At 39.3% G+C, this 19,954-nt stretch overlaps 1 long non-coding RNA gene across 1 annotated transcript; it reads right to left on the minus strand.

Annotated features, from left to right (window-relative positions):
• Positions 244-3,510, minus strand: LOC110270181. The gene is made up of 3 exons (XR_002359398.1): positions 3,272-3,510; positions 425-610; positions 244-324 (listed from the first exon to the last, which is right to left on the minus strand). It is a non-coding gene; the product is annotated as an uncharacterized LOC110270181 (long non-coding RNA).

A 19,954-nucleotide genomic window follows, 5' to 3' on the forward strand; every position in this document is an offset into this window, starting at 1 on the left:
ATTAAAGAAGTTTAATAGCTCAACAGTCAACACAACTGAAAATAAAAATAAATTGTCATTAAACTGATAGCAATTAGCAAAGTTATGGTGTCTTCTCCAACAAAATAACTAAAACTTCATAATGCAAACCAACCTGAAATAATAAAAAAAAAACAATTACATAATAAGAACAACAAGAACAACAACAACAATAATTATAACAATAATAATAATAATAATAATAATATAAGGAGAACAATTCATACCATAAAACTTAACAAGATGTACTTTAATCAGACTCAACACCAGAATCTTCTTCATTGGGATCACGAGTGGGTGCAACTTCTACAAAATATATAAAACAAGAAACAATCATAACAAATAATATATATTAATAAAAACTAGATTAAAATAAAGAAAATTATAAGTAGAAACTTAACCATACCTAATTCTAACTTCTCCAATTCCTCGATGAGTTCCTCAAGGACAAGTTTTGGAGAGTTTCGGAGCCAATTTTGGGTACAAATTAACGCTTTAGCTGTCATCGGAGTTAGAGAACTCCTATAATTATTCAACACCCTTCCTCCAGTACTAAATGCCGATTCTGAAGCAACTGTGGAAACTGGCATGGCTAAGACCTCTCTTGCAATCCCCCCAAGAATTGGAAATTTAGTGGAATTCACTTTCCACCAATTTAGAATGTCAAATTGCACGCCACTCTTCTCTAACGCCTCCATAAGATATAACTCCACCTCATTCTTGTTAACACTCTCATTGAATTGCATTTCCTTCTCAAATTCCATAGCAAAAGAAGTTTCATGTGCCTCAAGCTCTTGTGTGCTAATTTCAGGAGGATCTTGCCGAGTAGACCTTTGATAGTTACCACCAAACAGCCTGTAGCTATCAAACACCTTGAAAAGCGTCTCCTTCACCTTTGAAGTTAAAAATTCAGCATCTTCTTTTTCATACAACTTTTCAAAACTCCACTTAATCAATTGAAGCTTATACTTAGGATCAAGAACAACTGCAATGAAAATCATCATGTTTGTGTTCTTAATATTTCCCCAATACTTATCGTACTTGGACTTCATTTTCTCAGCCATGCTTGAAAGTACCGTATCTAAGCTTCCCATCCAATGCTTAAGTGTAGACAATATTTTACAAAAGTCATTAAAGTGTTGAGAAGATGTCACAAACGTTGAACCAGAAACTTTGTTAGTAACCTCATAAAATATTTTTAAAAACTTGACAAAATGCCTTTCATTCTCCCAATCCTCAGACCTAGGAATCCCACCAGCCATCATATTCCCCTTAATGGATGTGAGTTCCAATCCTCCATTCTATTTTTCAAGTAAGAAAGTGCAACATCATTTGAACTAGCATTATCAACAGTGATAGAAAAAACCCGGGATATCCCCCAGCTCAACAAACATCTCTCAATCTTCCTACCAATTGTTTCTCCCTTGTGATTCTTGATAGCACAAAAATTCAAGATTCTTTCTTGCAACTTCCAATTAGCATCAATGTAATGAGCAGTAAGGCAAAGATAGTTTAAGTTTTGCACAGATGACCAACAATCAGTTGTCAAACAAACATTTTGATTTGGTTGAGAGAAAACAGACTTCAACTTAATTTTTTCATTCAAATAAAGCTTCCAACAATCCCTAGCAACTGTGAGCCTTCCAGGAATTGGAAACTTAGGTTGCAAACAACTCGTATAATAACGAAAACCCTCCCCCTCAACATGCGAAAAAGGCAATTCATCCACAATAATCATTCTAGCAAGCGCTTGTCTACAACGATCAACATCAAATGACAGGCAGAAAGTGAACTACCTATCCCTTTCCTATCATCTTTTACCATATCTTGAAAACAAAGAATCTTTTGGGTAGGATCTAATGCCTCCTTCGGAAATTTTTTGCATTGCGACAACAAGTGATTTTTCATGTTACTAGTGCCATTTTTATGTGTATCACATGCATAACTAGCCCCACACCAATTACATTTAGCTCTAGGATACTGTGGATTACTAGTTTCATCTTTAGTAAAGTGATCCCATGTCCAAAACCTAGGTCTAGAAGGTTTTCTCTTACCTTCGTCAGTCTCAGTTTCAGCAGAGTCATCAACGGGAGCTTCTTCAACAGCCCGCCTTTTCCCTCGGCCTCTACTAGCAAGCTTCCTTGTGTTTCGTTGAGGAGCTGGCACAGGAGGCAAAGCAGTCGGAGATCTGATGCTTGTTGATTCATTCGGAATAGAAACTGGAGGCAATCCAGTGTCGCCCATATTCTCACTTGAACTGACGTCAAACTACATAAACAAGCAATAACCATTAACCAGCAATAAACAAGCAATAAACAAAACAGAACAAATTAAACCAGCAAGGCAGCAATAAACACTAAACAGAATTTGCAAATTGAACTTGGCAAATTAAAAAATTAAACCAGCAAGGCAGCAAGGCAGCAATAAACACTAAACAGAATTTGCAAATTGAACTTGGCAATGAACAAATTAAACCAGCAAGGCAGCAAGGCAGCAATAAACACTAAACAGAATTTGCAAATTGAACTTGGCAAATTAAAAAATTAAACCAGCAAGGCAGCAAGGCAGCAATAAACACTAAACAGAATTTGCAAATTGAACTTGGCAAATTTTGGCAAATTAAAAAATTAAACCAGCAAGGCAGCAATAAACACTAAACAGAATTTGCAAATTGAACTTGGCAAATTGAAAAATTAAACCAGCAAGGCAGCAAGGCAGCAATGAACACTAAACAGAATTTGCAAATTGAACTTGGCAATAAACAAATTAAACCAGCAAGGCAGCAATAAACACTAAACAGAATTTGCAAATTGAACTTGGCAAATTAAAAAATTAAACCAGCAGGGCAGCAAGGCAGCAATAAACACTAAACAGAATTTGCAAATTGAACTTGGCAAATTAAAAAATTAAACCAGCAAGGCAGCAAGGCAGCAATAAACACTAAACAGAATTTACAAATTGAACTTGGCAATGAACAAATTAAACCAGCAAGGCAGCAATAAACACTAAACTTAATTTGAACTTGGCAAATTAAAAAATTGAACTTGCCAAATTAAACCCTAAACAGAACAAAACTTGATAATCTCAAATTAAACCAGCAATGAACCAAACAAGCAATGAACCCAGAAACCAGAATTTGCAAATTGAACAAAGTCACAAACTGAACAAACTGAACATTGAACAATAACCATTAACCAGCAAGCACCAAGCAGCAATACCAACAACAAGGCAAGAATGCATCAGTAAAGTTTACCTGAATAGATGGCTCGGGCTCCATATGCACCTGAATCGGTGGCTGGGTGGGAGGCTTTCTGGGTGCAGGCGGCGAGGTCGGAGGTGGTGAGGTGACCCTACAGAACCCAGAAACGCTGCTGGGTGGAGGCTTTCTGGGTGGAGGCGGTGACGTCGGAGGTGGTGAGGTCGGAGGTCCTGTAGGTGGGTGGGTGACTGACTGACTGGGTCTTCGTGTTCGCGGTGGGTGGGTGACTGCTACCTTCGATTTCGAGTATCAAGGAGACAAGAACAATGAGTGAAGAAGGTGGGTGACTACTGGCCGTTTGGGTGCGTGGGTGGTGGCTCCGATCTGGGGTTTGGGCGGCGGGGTTAGGTTTCCATGGGGGGAGCCGGGGAGGGGAGGGACCGGTTTTTTCGATTTTCGGTTAATTCGGTTTTCGGTTTTTTCGGTTCGGTCCATCGGTTTAGTTCGGTCCGGATCGGTTTTGAACACCCCTACCATTCATGAGCTCTGATGAGTATTCCTCTTCTGAAGAGAATGAGGATGTCACTGAAGAACAAGTTGCCAAGTTTCTTGGTGCAATCATGAAGCTGAATGCCAATTTATTTGGTAATGAGACTTGGGGAGATGAACCTCCCCTATTCACCAATGAACTAAATGCATTGGATCAACTGAGATTGCCTCAGAAGAAACAGGATCCTGGAAAGTTCCTAATACCTTGTACCATAGGCACCATGACCTTTGAGAAGGCTCTATGTGACCTGGGGTCAGGAATAAACCTCATGCCACTCTCTGTAATGGAGAAATTGGGAATCTTTGAGGTACAAGCTGCTAAAATCTCATTAGAGATGGCAGACAATTCCAGAAAACATGCTTATGGACAAGTAGAGGACATATTAGTAAAGGTTGAAGGCCTTTACATCCCGGTTGATTTCATAATCCTATAGACTGGGAAGGATGAGGATGAATCCATCATCCTTGGAAGACCCTTCCTAGCCACAGCAAGAGCTGTGATTGATGTTAACAGAGGTGAACTAATCCTTCAATTGAATGAGGACTCTCTTGAGTTTAAAACTCAAGGTCATCCTTTTGTAAACATGGAAAAGAGGCACAGTAAGCTTCTCTCAAAACAGAGTCATACAGAGCCCCCACAATCAAACTCTAAGTTTGGTGTTGGGAGGCCACAACCAAACTCTAAGTTTGGTGTTGAACTCCCATATCCAAACTCTAAGTTTGGTGTTGGGAAGTCCATGAGAGCCCACTGTCAAGCTATTGACATTAAAGAAGCGCTTGTTGGGAGGCAACCCAATTTTTATTTATCTAATTTTAAATTATTTTTATTGTTACTTCATATTTTATTAGGTTCATGATCATGTGGAGTCACAAAATAAATCAAAAAAATTAAAAACAGAATCAAAAATAGCAGAAGAAAAATCACACCCTGGAGGAGGATCTTACTGGCGTTTAAACGCCAGTAAGGAGCATCTGGCTGGCGTTGAACGCCAGAACAGAGCATGGATCTGGCGTTGAACGCCAGAAACAAGCAGCATCCTGGCGTTCAGATGCCAGAAATGCACAGCGAGGAAAGCTGGCACTGAACGCCAGCAACAAGCATAGAACTAGCGTTCAACGCCAGAAATATGCTGCATCTGGGCGCTGAACGCCCAGAACAAGCATCAATTCGGCGTTTAAACGCCATAATTGCATGCAAAGGCATTTTACATGCCTAATTGGTACAGGGATGCAAATCCTTGACACCTTAGGATCTGTGGACCCCACAGGATCAACTCAGCATCTGTGGACCCCACAGGATCCCCCACCTACCTCCACTCATACTCTTCCTCTTCTCAATGTTCATCCTCTCTTCCCAATAAACACTCTTCCCCAAAACTCTTTTCACACAACACAACCCTCTCTTCCCCTTCTTGGCCGAATACACCTCTCCCTCCTCTCCCCAATATTTTCTTCTTCTTCTTCATCTATTCTTTCTTCTCTTGCTCGAGGGCGAGCAATATTCTAAGTTTTGTGTGGTAAAAGCATAAGCTTTTTGTTTTTCCATTACCATTGACGGCACCTAAGACCGGAGAATCCTCTAGAAAAGGGAAAGGGAAGACAAAAGCTTCCACCTCTGAGTCATGGGAGATGGAAAGATTCATCTCCAAAGCTCATCAAGATCACTTCTATGATGTTGTGGCCAAGAAGAAGGTGATCCCCGAGGTCCCTTTCAAGCTCAAGAGAAATAAGTATCCAGAGATCCGACATGAAATCCAAAGAAGTGGTTGGGAAGTTCTAACAAACCCCATCCAACAAGTCGGCATCCTAATGGTTCAAGAGTTCTATGCCAATGCATGGATCACTAAGAACCATGATCAAAGTAAGAACACGAATCCAAAGAATTATATTACAATGGTTCGGGGAAAATACTTAGATTTTAGTCCGGAAAATGTGAGGTTGGCGTTTAACTTGCCTATGATGCAAGGAGATGCACGCCATTGCGGACTTTAGCAAAGCTGAGTCACAATCTAAAAAGGTTCACCCAATTATGTGTCTGTGGCATTTATGTATCCGGTGGTAATACTGGAAAACAAAGTGCTTAGGGCCACGGCCAAGACTCATAAAGTAGCTGTGTTCAAGAATCAACATACTGAACTAGGAGAATCAATAACACTATCTGAACTCTGAGTTCCTATAGATGCCAATCATTCTGAACCTCAATGGATAAAGTGAGATGCCAAAACTATTCAAGAGGCAAAAAGTTACAAGTCCCGCTCATCTGATTGGAGCTATGTTTCATTGATATTTTGGAATTTATAGTATATTCTCTTCTTTTTATCCTATTTGATTTTCAGTTGCTTGGGGACAAGCAACAATTTAAGTTTGGTGTTGTGATGAGCAGATAATTTATACGCTTTTTGGAATTGTTTTTAGTATGTTTTTAGTAGGATCTAGTTACTTTTAGGGATGTTTTTATTAGTTTTTATGTTAAATTCACATTTCTGGATTTTACTATGAGTTTGTGTGTTTTTTTGTGATTTCAGGTATTTTTTGGCTGAAATTGAGGGACTTGAGCAAAAATCAGATTCAGAGGTTGAAGAAGGACTGCTGATGCTGTTGGATTCTGACCTCCCTACACTCAAAGTGGATCTTCTAGAGCTACAGAACTCAAAATGGTGCGCTTCTAATTGTGTTGGAAATTAGACATCCAGGGCTTTCCAGTAATATATAATAGTCCATACTTTGGCCGAGTTTAGAGGACGCAAAAGGGCGTTGAACGCCAGTTCTACGCTGCAGTTTGGAGTTAAACGCCAGAAACACATCACGAACCAGAGTTGAACACCAAAAACATGTTACAACTTGGCGTTCAACTCCAGAAGAAGCCTCTGCACGTGTAAACTTCAAGCTCAGCCCAAGCACACACCAAGTGGGCCCCGAATGTGGATTTATGCATCAATTACTTATTTCTGTAAACACTAGTAACTAGTTTAGTATAAATAGAACTTTTTACTAGTCTTTTAGACATCTTATGATTTTTAGTTCATCTTTAGATCATATTGATCACGTTTGGGGGCTGGCCTCTCGGCCATGCCTGAACCTTCATCACTTATGTATTTTCGACGGTAGAGTTTCTACACTCCATGGATTAAGGTGTGGAGCTCTGCTGTTCCTCACGAATTAATGCAAAGTACTACTGTTTCTCTATTCAATTCAACTTATTTCGCTTCTAAGATATTCATTTGCACTTCAATATAAATGTGATGAACGTGACAATCATCATCATTCCCTTACGAATGCATGCCTGACAACCACTTCCGTTCTACCTTAGATTGAATGAATATCTCTTGGATCTCTTAATCAGAATCTTCGTGGTATAAGCTAGATTGATGGCGGCATTCATGATAGTCCGGAAAGTCTAAACCTTGTCTGTGGTATTCCGAGTAGGATTTAGGGATTGAATGACTGTAACGAACTTCAAACTCGCGAGTGCTGGGCGTAGTGACAGACGCAAAAGGAGGATGAATCCTATTCCAGTATGATCTAGAACCTCAGATGATTAGCCATGCTGTGACAGAGCATTTGGACCTTTTTCACAAGAGGATGGGATGTAGCCATTGACAACGGTGATGCCCTTACAGAAAGTTTGCCATGGAAAGGAGTAGGACTGATTAGATGAAGACAGCAGGAAAGCAGAAGTTCAGAAGAACGAAAGCATCTCTATACGCTTATCTGAAATTCTCACCAATGAATTACATAAGTATTTCTATCTTTATTTTCTATTTATTTATTATTATTACTCGAAAACTCCATAACCATTTGATATCCGCCTGACTGAGATTTACAAGATGACCATAGCTTGCTTCATACCAACAATCTCCGTGGGATCGACCCTTACTCACGTAAGGTTTTATTACTTGGATGACCCAGTGCACTTGCTGGTTAGTTGTGCGAAGTTGTGAAGTTATGTTTGGACCATGGTATTGTGCACCAGTTTGTTGGCGCCATTGCCAGGGAGAGAACGAACAACAAATTTTACAACCCGAGTAATAATTTCGCATACCAGACAGCAATCAGATGGTTCGACAACCTACATCCGAAGTCCATCTCAAGCTTTGATGACCTAGCCAAAAAATTCCTGGCCAGATTCTCCATCCAAAAAGACAAGGCTAAGCACGCCCCCAGTCTATTAGGAATCAAGTAAGGAGATCGGGAAAGTCTTTGCAACTACATGGAAAGATTCAACAAAACATGCCTAGACATACAAAGCTTGCCAACAGAGGCCGCCATCATGGGCCTCATCAATGGCCTACGAGAGGGACCTTTTAGCCAATCCATATCAAAGAAGTACCCCACATCTCTGGACGAAGTGCAAGAACGAGCGGAAAAATACATTAACATGGAAGAAAATTCTCGACTAGGAGAAACCTCAAAATCCGGATTCACCTACCGGGATAAAGATAAAGAGTCCAAAAAGAAGGGAGATCGACAAGGGGAAAAATTAAAAAATATCATAATTACACCCCCCCTCCGGGTGTCTCTTGTGGATGTGTACAAGGAAGTCTGCCACACAGAAAAAATACCCCCAGCTCGACCACTCAAAGGCAAAAGAGGAGGAGGAAACCGAAACGAGTATTGTGAATACCATCGTATCCGTGGACATTCTACCAACGAATGCTTCGATCTAAAAAATGTCATAGAAAAGTTAGTAAGAGGAGGAAAACTAGATCGGTATTTGGTCACCTGAGACGATGAGCAAAGAAAAAGGAGGAGGGACGAGGAGGTCGGACGAACCGAGCGATCACCTCGTACGCCAGAAAGACATGTTCGTATGATACACGGAGGATTTGCAGGAGGAGGAATCTCCAAATCATCCCGCAAAAGATATCTTAAAGAAATATATCATGTCGAAGGAAAGGAGAAAGCGCCCGACATCCCTGCAATCACGTTCACCAAAGAAGACGCATCCAGTATCATCTCAGGACACGACGATCCCATGGTCATCACCATCATACTGGCAAACGCCAATCTCCACCACACATTAATAGACCAAGGGAGCTCCGCTGACATCTATTCAAAACTGCCTTCGACAAGCTCGGCTTAGAAGAAAAAGAGCTTAGAGCATACCCGAATAGCCTGTTCGGACTGGGAGATACCCCAGTACAACCACTTGGATACATCTCACTACACACAACGTTCGGAAAAGGAAACCAATCCAAAACTCTCAAAATAGACTACATCGTGGTCAACGTGAGTTCAGCCTACAATGCCTTAATCGGTCGAACAACATTGAATCAACTCGGCGCAATAGTCTCAACTCCACATCTATGCATGAAATTCCCAATTGCAGAAGGAATAGCTACAATAAAAGCAGATCAAAAGATGGCGTGCCGCTGTTATAACGAAAGTCTAAATCTCAGAGGCGGAGGAGAAGAATTCCATACAATTGAGCTTGGTGGAGTTCAGAGACGAGAAGAACTCCGTCCACAACCCGAAGGTGAAGTAAAGAAAGTTCAGATCGGAGACACCTCTGACAAAACAACCAATATTGGCACGAATCTAAAAGAAGACATAAAAGAAACACTCGTACAGTTTTTACGAGATAACGTCGACCTCTTTGCGTGGAAGGCTACAGACATGCCAGGCATAGACCCCGAGTTAATGTGTCATAAGCTAGCAGTCTACCCTGGGTCTCGGCCAGTACAACAGAGGCGTAGAAAGCTCGGACCCGAAAGATCCCAAGCTGTGGAAGAGCAGGTACAAGCTCTACTAGAGGCAGGATTCATAAGAGAAGTCAAATACCCACTGTGGTTAGCTAATGTCGTCTTGGTGAAAAAATTAAACGGGAAGTGGCGAATGTGCACCAACTATACAGATCTCAACAAAACCTGCCCAAAAGACCCTTATCCACTCCAAAGCATCGACGCTCTAGTAGATGCCTCCTCCGGATATAAATACCTCTCATTTATGGATGCATATTCCGGATACAATCAAATCTCCATGTATCCACCAGATCAAAAAAAGACCTCGTTTTTAACACCAAAAACAAATTACTGCTACATTGTGATGCTGATAAACCACTATTTTATGGTTTATCTTATGCTTAATTGAGTAGTTTTTATCAACTCTTTACCCATTTATTCATACTAATCGCATGCTTTATGTTTTCCTTCCTGATTTTGTGCTATAATTGAAAACATGCTTCTTTGGCCTTTATATTGCTAATATTAATCCTCTCTTATCACCATTAGATGCCTTGATATGTGTGTTAACTGATTTCAAAGATTACAGGGCAGGAATGGCTCAGAGGATGGAAAGGAAGCATGCAAAAGTGGAAGGAATACAAGAAGTTGGAGAAATTGCTAAGCTGTCCAGCCTGACCTCTTCGCACTCAAACGGCTATAACTTTAGCTACAGAGGTCCAACTGACGCGGTTCCAGTTGCGTTGGAAAGCTAAAGTTTGGAGCTTCGATTTGATATATAATATGCCATAGTTACCCTGATGCTAGGCGACGCGACCGCGTGATCCATGCGAACGCGTCGCAGTGACGAAAAACCAGCGTGGCAGATTTCCTCTCCGGCAATTTTTGGTCTGTTTCTGACCCAGTTTTCGGCCCAGAAAGCACAGATTAGAGGCTATAAAGTGGGGAAATGCATCCATTTAAAAAAAAGCTTTCACATTCACAATTTTAGGAGTAGATGTAGTTTTTAGATAGAGAGGTTCTCTCCTCTCTCTTAGGATTAGGATTTAGGATTTCTATTGGTTTTAGGAGTGCCTCTCAATCCCAGGTTCAATGTTCTTTTTATTTATTTTTCTAATTTAATTTATGAACTCTTCCATGTAATATTTGATATCTTTATTAGTGCTAATTGAAGTATTTCAGAATTATGATTACTTTCTTTTATTTATTATATAAATAATTTGAATTTTTCCCTTTTGGCTTTGGTTAAATAATCGGTGACTCTTGAGTTATCAAAGTCATTGTTGATTGAAAATTGGAATTCTTCAAGAATTAATTCGAGTTCCAATAACTCTAGCCTTTCCCAAGGAAAGACTAGGACCTGAGGAATCAGAATTAATTCATCCACTTAACTTACCTTCATAGTTAGAGGTTAACAAAGTGGGAAAAAAAATCCAATTCTCATTACAATTGATAAGGGTAACCAGGATAGGACTTTCAGTTCTTATACCTTGCCAAGAGTTTTATTATTTATTTAATTTAATACAATATTACTTTCTTGCCATTTACTATCCTTGCTTTTTATCTTATACATTAAAAACCCCCAATTTACAAGACTCATAACCAATAATAAGAACATACCTCCCTGCAATTCCTTGAGAAGACGACCCGAGGTTTGAATAATTCGGTTATCAATTTATTTAGGGGTTTGTTACTTGTGACAACCAAAACGTTTGTATGAAGGGATTTCTGTTGGTTTAGAGACTATATCTACAACACGACTGTTTTTATAAAATTCTTTACTGGCAAAAATCCTAACGTCAAAATGGCGCCGTTGCCGAGGAATTGCAAATGTGTGCCTTATTATTGGTTATTGTAAATATTTGCTTTTTACTTGTTTATTTGTTTTTATTTTTGTTTTTATTTTTGCTTTTTTTTTTCATAAATTAAGAGGTTATTGGTTTTTATTTAATTATTAAAAATTTTTCCAAAAAAAAAATATTTTTTTCTTGGTATTCATCTTGACCTTCAAGTTGTTCTTAGTTGTTTTCTTCATTTTGATCTAAAAATTTTAAGTTTGGTGTCATTTTATAGTTTTTCTCTTTCCTTATTAAATTCAAAAATTCAAAATTTAAAACTCAAATTTCAAATTTCAAATTTCAATTTTCAAAATTCAAATTTCAAAAATTTAAAATTCAAAAATTTAAATTTCAAATTTCAAAAGTTAATTTTCAAATTTCAAAATTTAATTTTCAAATTCAAAATTTAAAATTCAAAATTTAAATTTTGAATAACCTTTTAATTTAAAAATTATTTTTATTTTTGTTTTAAATTTTTATTTGCTACTATGAACTCTCACCCCTTTGGCTATGAGTCTGGTTACAATTATATTGCAGGAAGAGGAAATTACAAGGAGAACAGGCATCAATGTTGGAATAATCAAAGATGGGAGGAGCCACAAGGATTTGATCAACCCTCATGGCAACAACCACCTCCAATGAACTATCAACAACCACCACCATATGCCTATAAACCCTCTCCTCAACATGACTTTGGACCACCAAACTCACAAGCCCCTGTACACCATTTGCCTCCATATGATCCTAACCCACATTGGATAACAATACACTCATCTCCAACATCATTGGTCTCACCTCTACACTCCAAAATCTTATATCCCGCATGAACCAACCCTCTACCTCCAATATTCAACCCTCAACCTCTAGTGCACTTCCTTTTCAACCACATAATGATCTTTTCATCCCATCACCACCCTCCATGGAAGAGCACCCACATCCATCAATCCAAGAGCAAGATGATCCCAATTATGCTATTGATATGGAACAGGAAAGAAGGAATCATCTTCGCGAATCCATACTTCATAAAGAGCTAGAGGAGGCTCTACGGGTAAAGGTAGGAGAGACCCTTGAAGATGAAGGAGTAGTTGAAAGGAGTTGTCATGGAAAGAAAATCATCGAGGATGAGTATGATTTTATACTTAAACAACTGGACAAAGCAGCAATTATTAAAAAAGAAGAAGTGGTTGCAAACTTAAGAAATGCTGTACCTCCATTGGAAAGTCCAGTCACAGAGCCTCCTTCCACGGTGTTTGATGTTGATGTTGATGTTGAGGAGAGCGTACAACCTCCAAGGCAGATCATGGTTGAAGACTTTGTAGAGGTTGATCAAGAGATGGAGATTCAAAAAGAAGAAGCACAACCTCCTATGCCCTTGGTAAGTAATGAAGAAGAGATTGAATTGGAAGAAAGCTACCAAGAGGAAGAGGTTGAAATTAAAGAAGTTTGCAAAGAGGTGGAAGTTGTCAAAGAGAACAAGGGAGTGGAGCTTGAAATCACCTTGCCGAAGTTATTGGAGACCCCTCCCCCTAAGTTGCCATCATCCTTCACAACATTCAAGTGGGTAAAATTCATATCCCTTAGCTTTCTAATTCCACTTGAATATGGGCTACTGGAGACGGATGGTCAACTTAGAGCTCTTTGCGACATTAAGAGTAAGCGGAAGATGGTTAGTGGTAAGAATTGTCCTGCAAGGTTCATTATAGTTGGAAGCCTTAAGTTTAAACGCAAAGGTTAGTGTAGAGCTCAATTGAATGGGTGTAGGAAGCTGTTTGATAGCTGCAGTGAGAATTCAAATTACTTATCACCCGGCTAGAAAAATACAAATCCCAACAAAAATGGGTGTAAAAGCAAGATTTGGGATCCTGGAATCTGCTCTGACATTTGTCACCTCGGGAGCATAAGAATCTGTTTGAAGCTTCTTAAGGGCTTTACATGCCTAGTTTGGGACCCCGGAGGTCACTGGACGTATAAACACTGGTGGGGATTCCTGGATGAATACAAGCATAAGCCACCATAACAGGGAGCTCACCAAATGTCCAACTTAAGGACTCTAACTAAACGTGCTAGGTGGGAGACAACCCACCATGATATGATTGTTTCTTTTTCATTTTTATTTAGTTTTATTTGTTTTCGAGTTTTATTTTATTTTATTATATTGAACCTGGAGTTTTGCATCACATTCAAATTAACACTGCATTCTGCATTTTTTTTCAGATTAAAAAAAAAAAGCACGCACGCGACGCGGTAGCGTCGTTGACGCGTCCGCGTCACCAGTGCAATGGGAATAAAAGAAAACGAACAGAAAGTCACGCGAGAGCGTGGCTGGAGGTGCGCCTTTAGCATAATTTGACCCCACGCGACTACGTCGCTGACGCGTTCGCGTCAGGTGGGAACATTGGCCTCCCACGCGACCGCGTCACCCACGCGGCCGCGTGACCTGAAAATCGCCGTCAAAAGGGTGCATGGCCGAAAGATGAGCTGGAGTGATGCTGGACTGGCACTAGACGCATAGACCTTACCACGCGAACGCGTGCCCCACGCGTCCGCGTCATATCCCAATATTGGTCCCCCACGCGACCGCGTCACCCTGACATTTGGCAATATGAGCTTCAAACAGAAAGTTACGCGATCGCGCGGCTGCCCTCGTGCTAATGGCACAGATCGATCCACGCGACTGCGTGGATGACGTGTCCGCGTCATTTCATAGAAGCGCTATCCGCGCGACCGCGTCACAAGCGGTGCACAGAGTATCCAGATCAGCCAATTTTCTTATCTTTTTTTCTCTAATCCTAATTTTTCTATCTTTTCTTATTCTTTCTTCTTTCTTACTTACTTCTTCTTCCCTTCTTTCCCTTCTCATTCTTCTTATCTTTTATTTTACTTAATTTATTTGAATATTTCATTCATTGCATTTTAATTTAGTGCATATTTTTATTTTCTTTTCTAAATTTATTATTTTTCCTTTGGTGTTGAATTTTCTTATTTCACTGTTGCATCTTCTCTTGAAATATTTTGGGTGCTTAGTAACTTGTTTTATTCTGATTGGGTAACATTATTTAAATCAATGCTAATCTTTTATGATACTCGTACTTCTCTTGCATTGATATGAACTTATACTATCTTGCATTACCCACATTCCCCTCTCCTTTGTTGCAAATTCTGCACCACTGGTATGCCATGGCTTCTATTGTTTTCTCACGTACATGTTGAAGCTTCCATGTAAATGAGACCTTTATCAATTGGCATTAACCCACCCATACTTTATTTATTTTCTTATCTTTAATTTTGGGTTACTTTTCTTCCCTTTTTTCTTTCAGGATGGCCACCCGGAAGGAAACCAGAAGACGTTTACATGGGGAGACAGACAAGTCTATCTGCACAATCTTTGGAGAAAAGCGTCAGTTGGAACAACCCGTCCACCTGCACATCTCAGCATGCACTAAGGACGGTGCCATCTTTAAGTGTGGGGAGGTCGATATCGATCTCCATGGGTTAGTTACTCTTCCATCTCAACACCAATGGTTTATTTTCCTTGTTAGTTGTTGCATTTGCATGTTTGATTGCATATTTATTTGATTTTTTGCATTTAGTTACTACTTGGTTAAAGTAATAAATTTCTTTTTAAGACCCTATTTTTGAAAATTTTCACTAATTTAAATTGAAAAATTTTTGTGTTAAATTTGTTTGAAGTTGTATTTGGAACATGGTTTTTGAGGCAAAGAACACATAACCTGTGAGATTTTGAGCTTATTTACATGGTTACATTATTTAACCATAAATTTTTATTCCTGTGTGTTTTCTTCACTATGATTACAACCTTTGCTTTGTTCCATTCTATATGTCCAATATTTAGTGTATTTACATGCTTGCATATGATTGAGGCCATTATTTGATTTTTACTCACTTATCCCAAATAAGCCTACCCTTTCAATCACCTTTGTTTGCCACCTTGAGCCTTTTTAATCCCATTTATTCTATATTTTATCACATCACTAGCCTTAAGCAGAAAAACAAATTAAAAACCCCAATTGAATCTTTGGTTAGCTTAAGATAGAGATTGTGCATCAACTAAGTGTGGAAAAATTATGGGAACATGGGTTAATAAGGGAATGTTTCATGTTTCTAATTTATTTGAATATTGGGAATTTGGGAACCTACTCATGAAAAACCAAAATAGAAAAATAATAGAAAATCCATGTGCATTGATAAGTTATGTTTATTTCTCTACAAAAAAAAGAGAAAAATCCAAAAATATTCAATAAATAAGTAAATAAATAAGGGGAAAAATTTACCCCAATGCTAAGTTAATAAAAAGATCAATGCACATGTGATAAAAGTAAAGAAATATCAAAATTTTGGTACCTGAGTATGGGAATCATATAAAAGTGGGAATTATGGGTAGCTAGGCATGAATTTAAAAGTATATAGAGTATATGTATATTAGGTGAGAGCTTAGGCTAATTAAAGATTCATATTATAGCTCACTTGGCCATACATATATCCTCACCCTTACCTTAGCTCCATTACAACCTTGAAAAGACCTCATGATGTTTGCATTAGTATGCTAAATATTTGTTGATTGGTTAGATGAAAAACAAGGTTTAGAAGGCATGATTAGAGAAGAATAGAGTGATTAACCCTAGACACTTGAGAGATTAGAGTGATATACACTACAGTAAGGGTTCAATGCTTAATTCTATGTTCGCTGCTTTCATGAGCTATCTTCTTACAAGTTTACTTGCTTTCTGTTGTATGAATTGAATTAGTGAAATCTGATTTATGTTTGTCTTGAAGAGCTTATTTACTTTTAACCAAGTAGGTAGAAACATTTTGTATGTAGTTGCATTCATATAGATAGGTTGCATTTCATATTAATTTATCATTCATCTTCATCTTTATAGCTTCTCTTGAGCTTAGCAGGAGGACATGCTAATGCTTAAGTGTGGGGAGGTTGATAAACCACTATTTTATGGTTTATCTTATGCTTAATTGAGTGGTTTTTATCAACTCTTTACCCATTTATTCATACTAATCGCATGCTTTATGTTTTCCTTCCTGATTTTGTGCTATGATTGAAAACATGCTTCTTTGGCCTTTATATTGCTAATATTAATCCTCTCTTATCACCATTAGATGCCTTGATATGTGTGTTAAGTGATTTCAAAGATTACAGGGCAGGAATGGCTCAGAGGATGGAAAGGAAGGATGCAAAAGTGGAAGGAACACAAGAAGTTGGAGAAATTGCTAAGCTGTCCAGCCTGACCTCTTTGCACTCAAACGGCTATAACTTTAGCTACAAAGGTCCAAATGATGCGGTTCTAGTTGCGTTGGAAAGCTAATGTCCGGGGCTTCGATTTGATATATAATATGCCATAGTTGCTCTGACGCTAGGTGACGCGACCGCGTGATCCATACGGACGCATCGCAGTGACGAAAAACCAGCGTGGCAGATTTCCTCTCCGGCGATTTTTGGGCTGTTTCTGACCCAGCTTTTGGCCCAGAAAGCACATATTAGAGGCTATAAAGTGGGGGAATGCATCCATACAAAAAAAAAAGCTTTTACATTCACAATTTTTGGAGTAGATGTAGTTTTTAGAAAGAGAGGTTCTCTCCTCTCTCTTAAGATTAGGATTTAGAATTTCTCTTAGTTTTAAGAGTGCCTCTCAATCCCAGGTTCAATGTTCTTTTTATTTATTTTCCTAATTTAATTTATGAACTCTTCCATGTTACATTTGATATCTTTATTATTGCTAATTGAAGTATTTCAGAATTATGATTACTTTCTTTTATTTATTATATAAATAATTTGAATTTTTCCCTTTTGGCTTTGGTTAAATAATCAGTGACTCTTGAGTTATCAAACTCATTGTTGATTGAAAATTGGAATTTTTCAAGAATTAATTCGAGTTCCAATAACTCTAACCTTTCCCAAGGAAAGACTAGGACCTGAGGAATCAGAATTAATTCATCCACTTAACTTACCTTCATAGTTATAGGTTAACAAAGTGGGAGAAAAATTCAATTCTCATTACAATTGATAAGGGTAACCAGGATAGGACTTTCAGTTCTTATACCTTGCCAAGAGTTTTATTATTTATCAATATTATTTTCTTGCCATTTACTATCCTTGCTTTTTATCTTATACATTAAAAATCCCCAATTTACAAGACTCATAGCCAATAATAAGAACATACCTCCCTGCAATTCCTTGAGAAGACGACCCGAGGTTTGAATACTTTGGTTATCAATTTATTTAGGGGTTTGTTACTTGTGACAACCAAAACGTTTGTACGAAGGGATTTCTGTTGGTTTAGAGACTATATCTACAACGCGACTGTTTTTATAAAATTCTTTACTGGCAAAAATCCTAATGTCAGATGCCTTTTGGCCTTAAGAACGCGGGAGCTACTTATCAAAGGCTAATGAATAAAGTCTTTTCAGATTATATCAGAAAAATCATGGAAGTCTACGTGGACGACATGTTGATAAAGACACAAAGTGAAGAGACATTATTGTCTGACCTGGTCCAAGTGTTCGACACTATAAGGAAGCATGGCATGCGACTCAATCCTGCAAAATGCTCCTTTGCAGTAGAAGCAGGCAAATTCTTAGGTTTTATGCTCACACAATGAGGAAATGAGGCAAATCCGGATAAATGTCAGGCCATACTCAACATGAAGAGCCCAACTTGTGTCAAAGAGGTACAACAATTCAACGGAAGACTGGCAGCCTTATCCAGATTCCTAGCGGGATCAGCGATAAGATCTCTCCCCTTCTATGCTACTCTAAGGAAAGGAAATAAGTTTGAATGGACAATGGAGTGCGAGCAAGCCTTCCAAGATTTCAAAAGATTTTTAGGACGGCCACCTATCCTATCTCGGCCACGAGAAGGAGTAACACTCATATTATACCTCGCGGTAGGAAGTCGGGCAGTAGCCTCAACACTCGTTCGAGAAGAGAACAGTGGGCAACAACCCGTATACTTTATCAGTAAAGCATTACAAGGATCCGAGCTGAACTAACAAAAAATAGAAAAGTTTGCCTATGCTCTCATACTAACATCTCGACGACTTCGCCCGTACTTCCAAGCTCACACCATTAATGTTCGGACCAACAGCCCATAAAAGGGATATTGCAGAAAACAGATCTAGCAGGTAGAATTTTACAATGGGAAGCCGAGTTATCCGAGTTCGACCTCCAATATGAAGCTCGGACAGCCATCAAATCACAGTACTTAGCCGACTTCATTGCAGAATTTACAGATACCCTGGAAACCCCGACAGAATGGAATCTCTACGTAGACGGTTCCTCGAATAAAACTGGAATCGGCGCAGGTGTGATAATAGAAAGTAATCAAGGAACCCAAATCGAACTCTCTCTCGAATTTGAGTTCCCTGCCTCAAACAACCAGGCAGAATATGAGGCACTACTAGCTGGTTTAAAGCTGGCTAAAGAGGTCGGAGCTCAAAGACTCATTATCTTCAGCGACTCACAAGTGATCACTTTACAAATAACGGGGAGCTACCAAGCCAAGGACCCCAATATAAAAATGTACCTGGGTAAAACCAGGGAACAGCTCGGACAATTTTGGGAATATGAGATCCGTCATATACCCCGCGAACAGAATGCCCGAGCTGACGCAGTCTCAAAACTAGCCAGTACCAAACCAGGAGGCAACAATAGAAGTCTCATCCAGGAAATAATACAGAACCCGTCAATCTCGGAAGAGGAAAAAATCCTAGCCATAACAGGTCTAGATCAAGGGTGGATAATTCCTATAATTAACTACCCCAAAACATCAACACTTCCCACAGATGAGAAGGAGGCAAAAAGGTTAAAACGGGAGGCACAATACTACACTATCATAAATAATACTCTATACAAAAGAGGAATTTCAATACCATTGCTAAAATGTGTACCGACTTCCAACACGAAGGAAGTTCTAGAAGAAATACACAGTGGCATCTGTGGCAATCATCTCGGAGCACAAGTACTCACCAAAAAAGTACTTCGAGCAGGATTTTATTGGCCAACTCTACAAAAGGAGGCCACAGAGTTTGTAAAGACATGTCTACCATGTCAAAAACATGCCAACTTTCACATCGCCCCGCCAGAGGAGCTCATCAGCGTAACCTCACCTTGGCCATTCGCGAAATGGAGACTCGACTTTCTCGGACCCTTTCCCCAGGGATCAGGACAAGTTAAATTCCTCATAGTAGGGGTAGACTATTTCACAAAGTAGATCGAGGCAGAACCTCTAGCTAACGCCACTGCTCAAGGTTTGGGGTTCCATACTCCATCACACAGACAATGGCACCCAATCCACAGATGCAGGCTTCAGAAAATTAGTAGCCGACTTGAACATAAAGCACCAGTTCACCTCCGTCGAACATCCCCAAGCCAATGGACAAGTCGAAGCTACTAACAAAGTCATATTGGCCGGGCTAAAACGGAGATTATAAGATGCAAAGGGAGCTTGGGCCGAAGAACTTCCACAAGTCCTATGGGCATATCGAACAACGCCACATTCCACCACAAAGGAATCACCCTTCCGATTAGCATACGGAATGGAGGCAATGATCCCGGTAGAGATCGAGGAAGGGTCGCCTAGAGTGGTCCATTACAATGAAGAAGCCAACTCCCAACTTCAAAGGGAAGAGCTCGACCTA

Source organism: Arachis ipaensis, chromosome B03, assembly GCF_000816755.2.
Source record: "Arachis ipaensis cultivar K30076 chromosome B03, Araip1.1, whole genome shotgun sequence".
In the NCBI taxonomy this organism is placed as follows: Eukaryota; Viridiplantae; Streptophyta; class Magnoliopsida; order Fabales; family Fabaceae; genus Arachis; species Arachis ipaensis.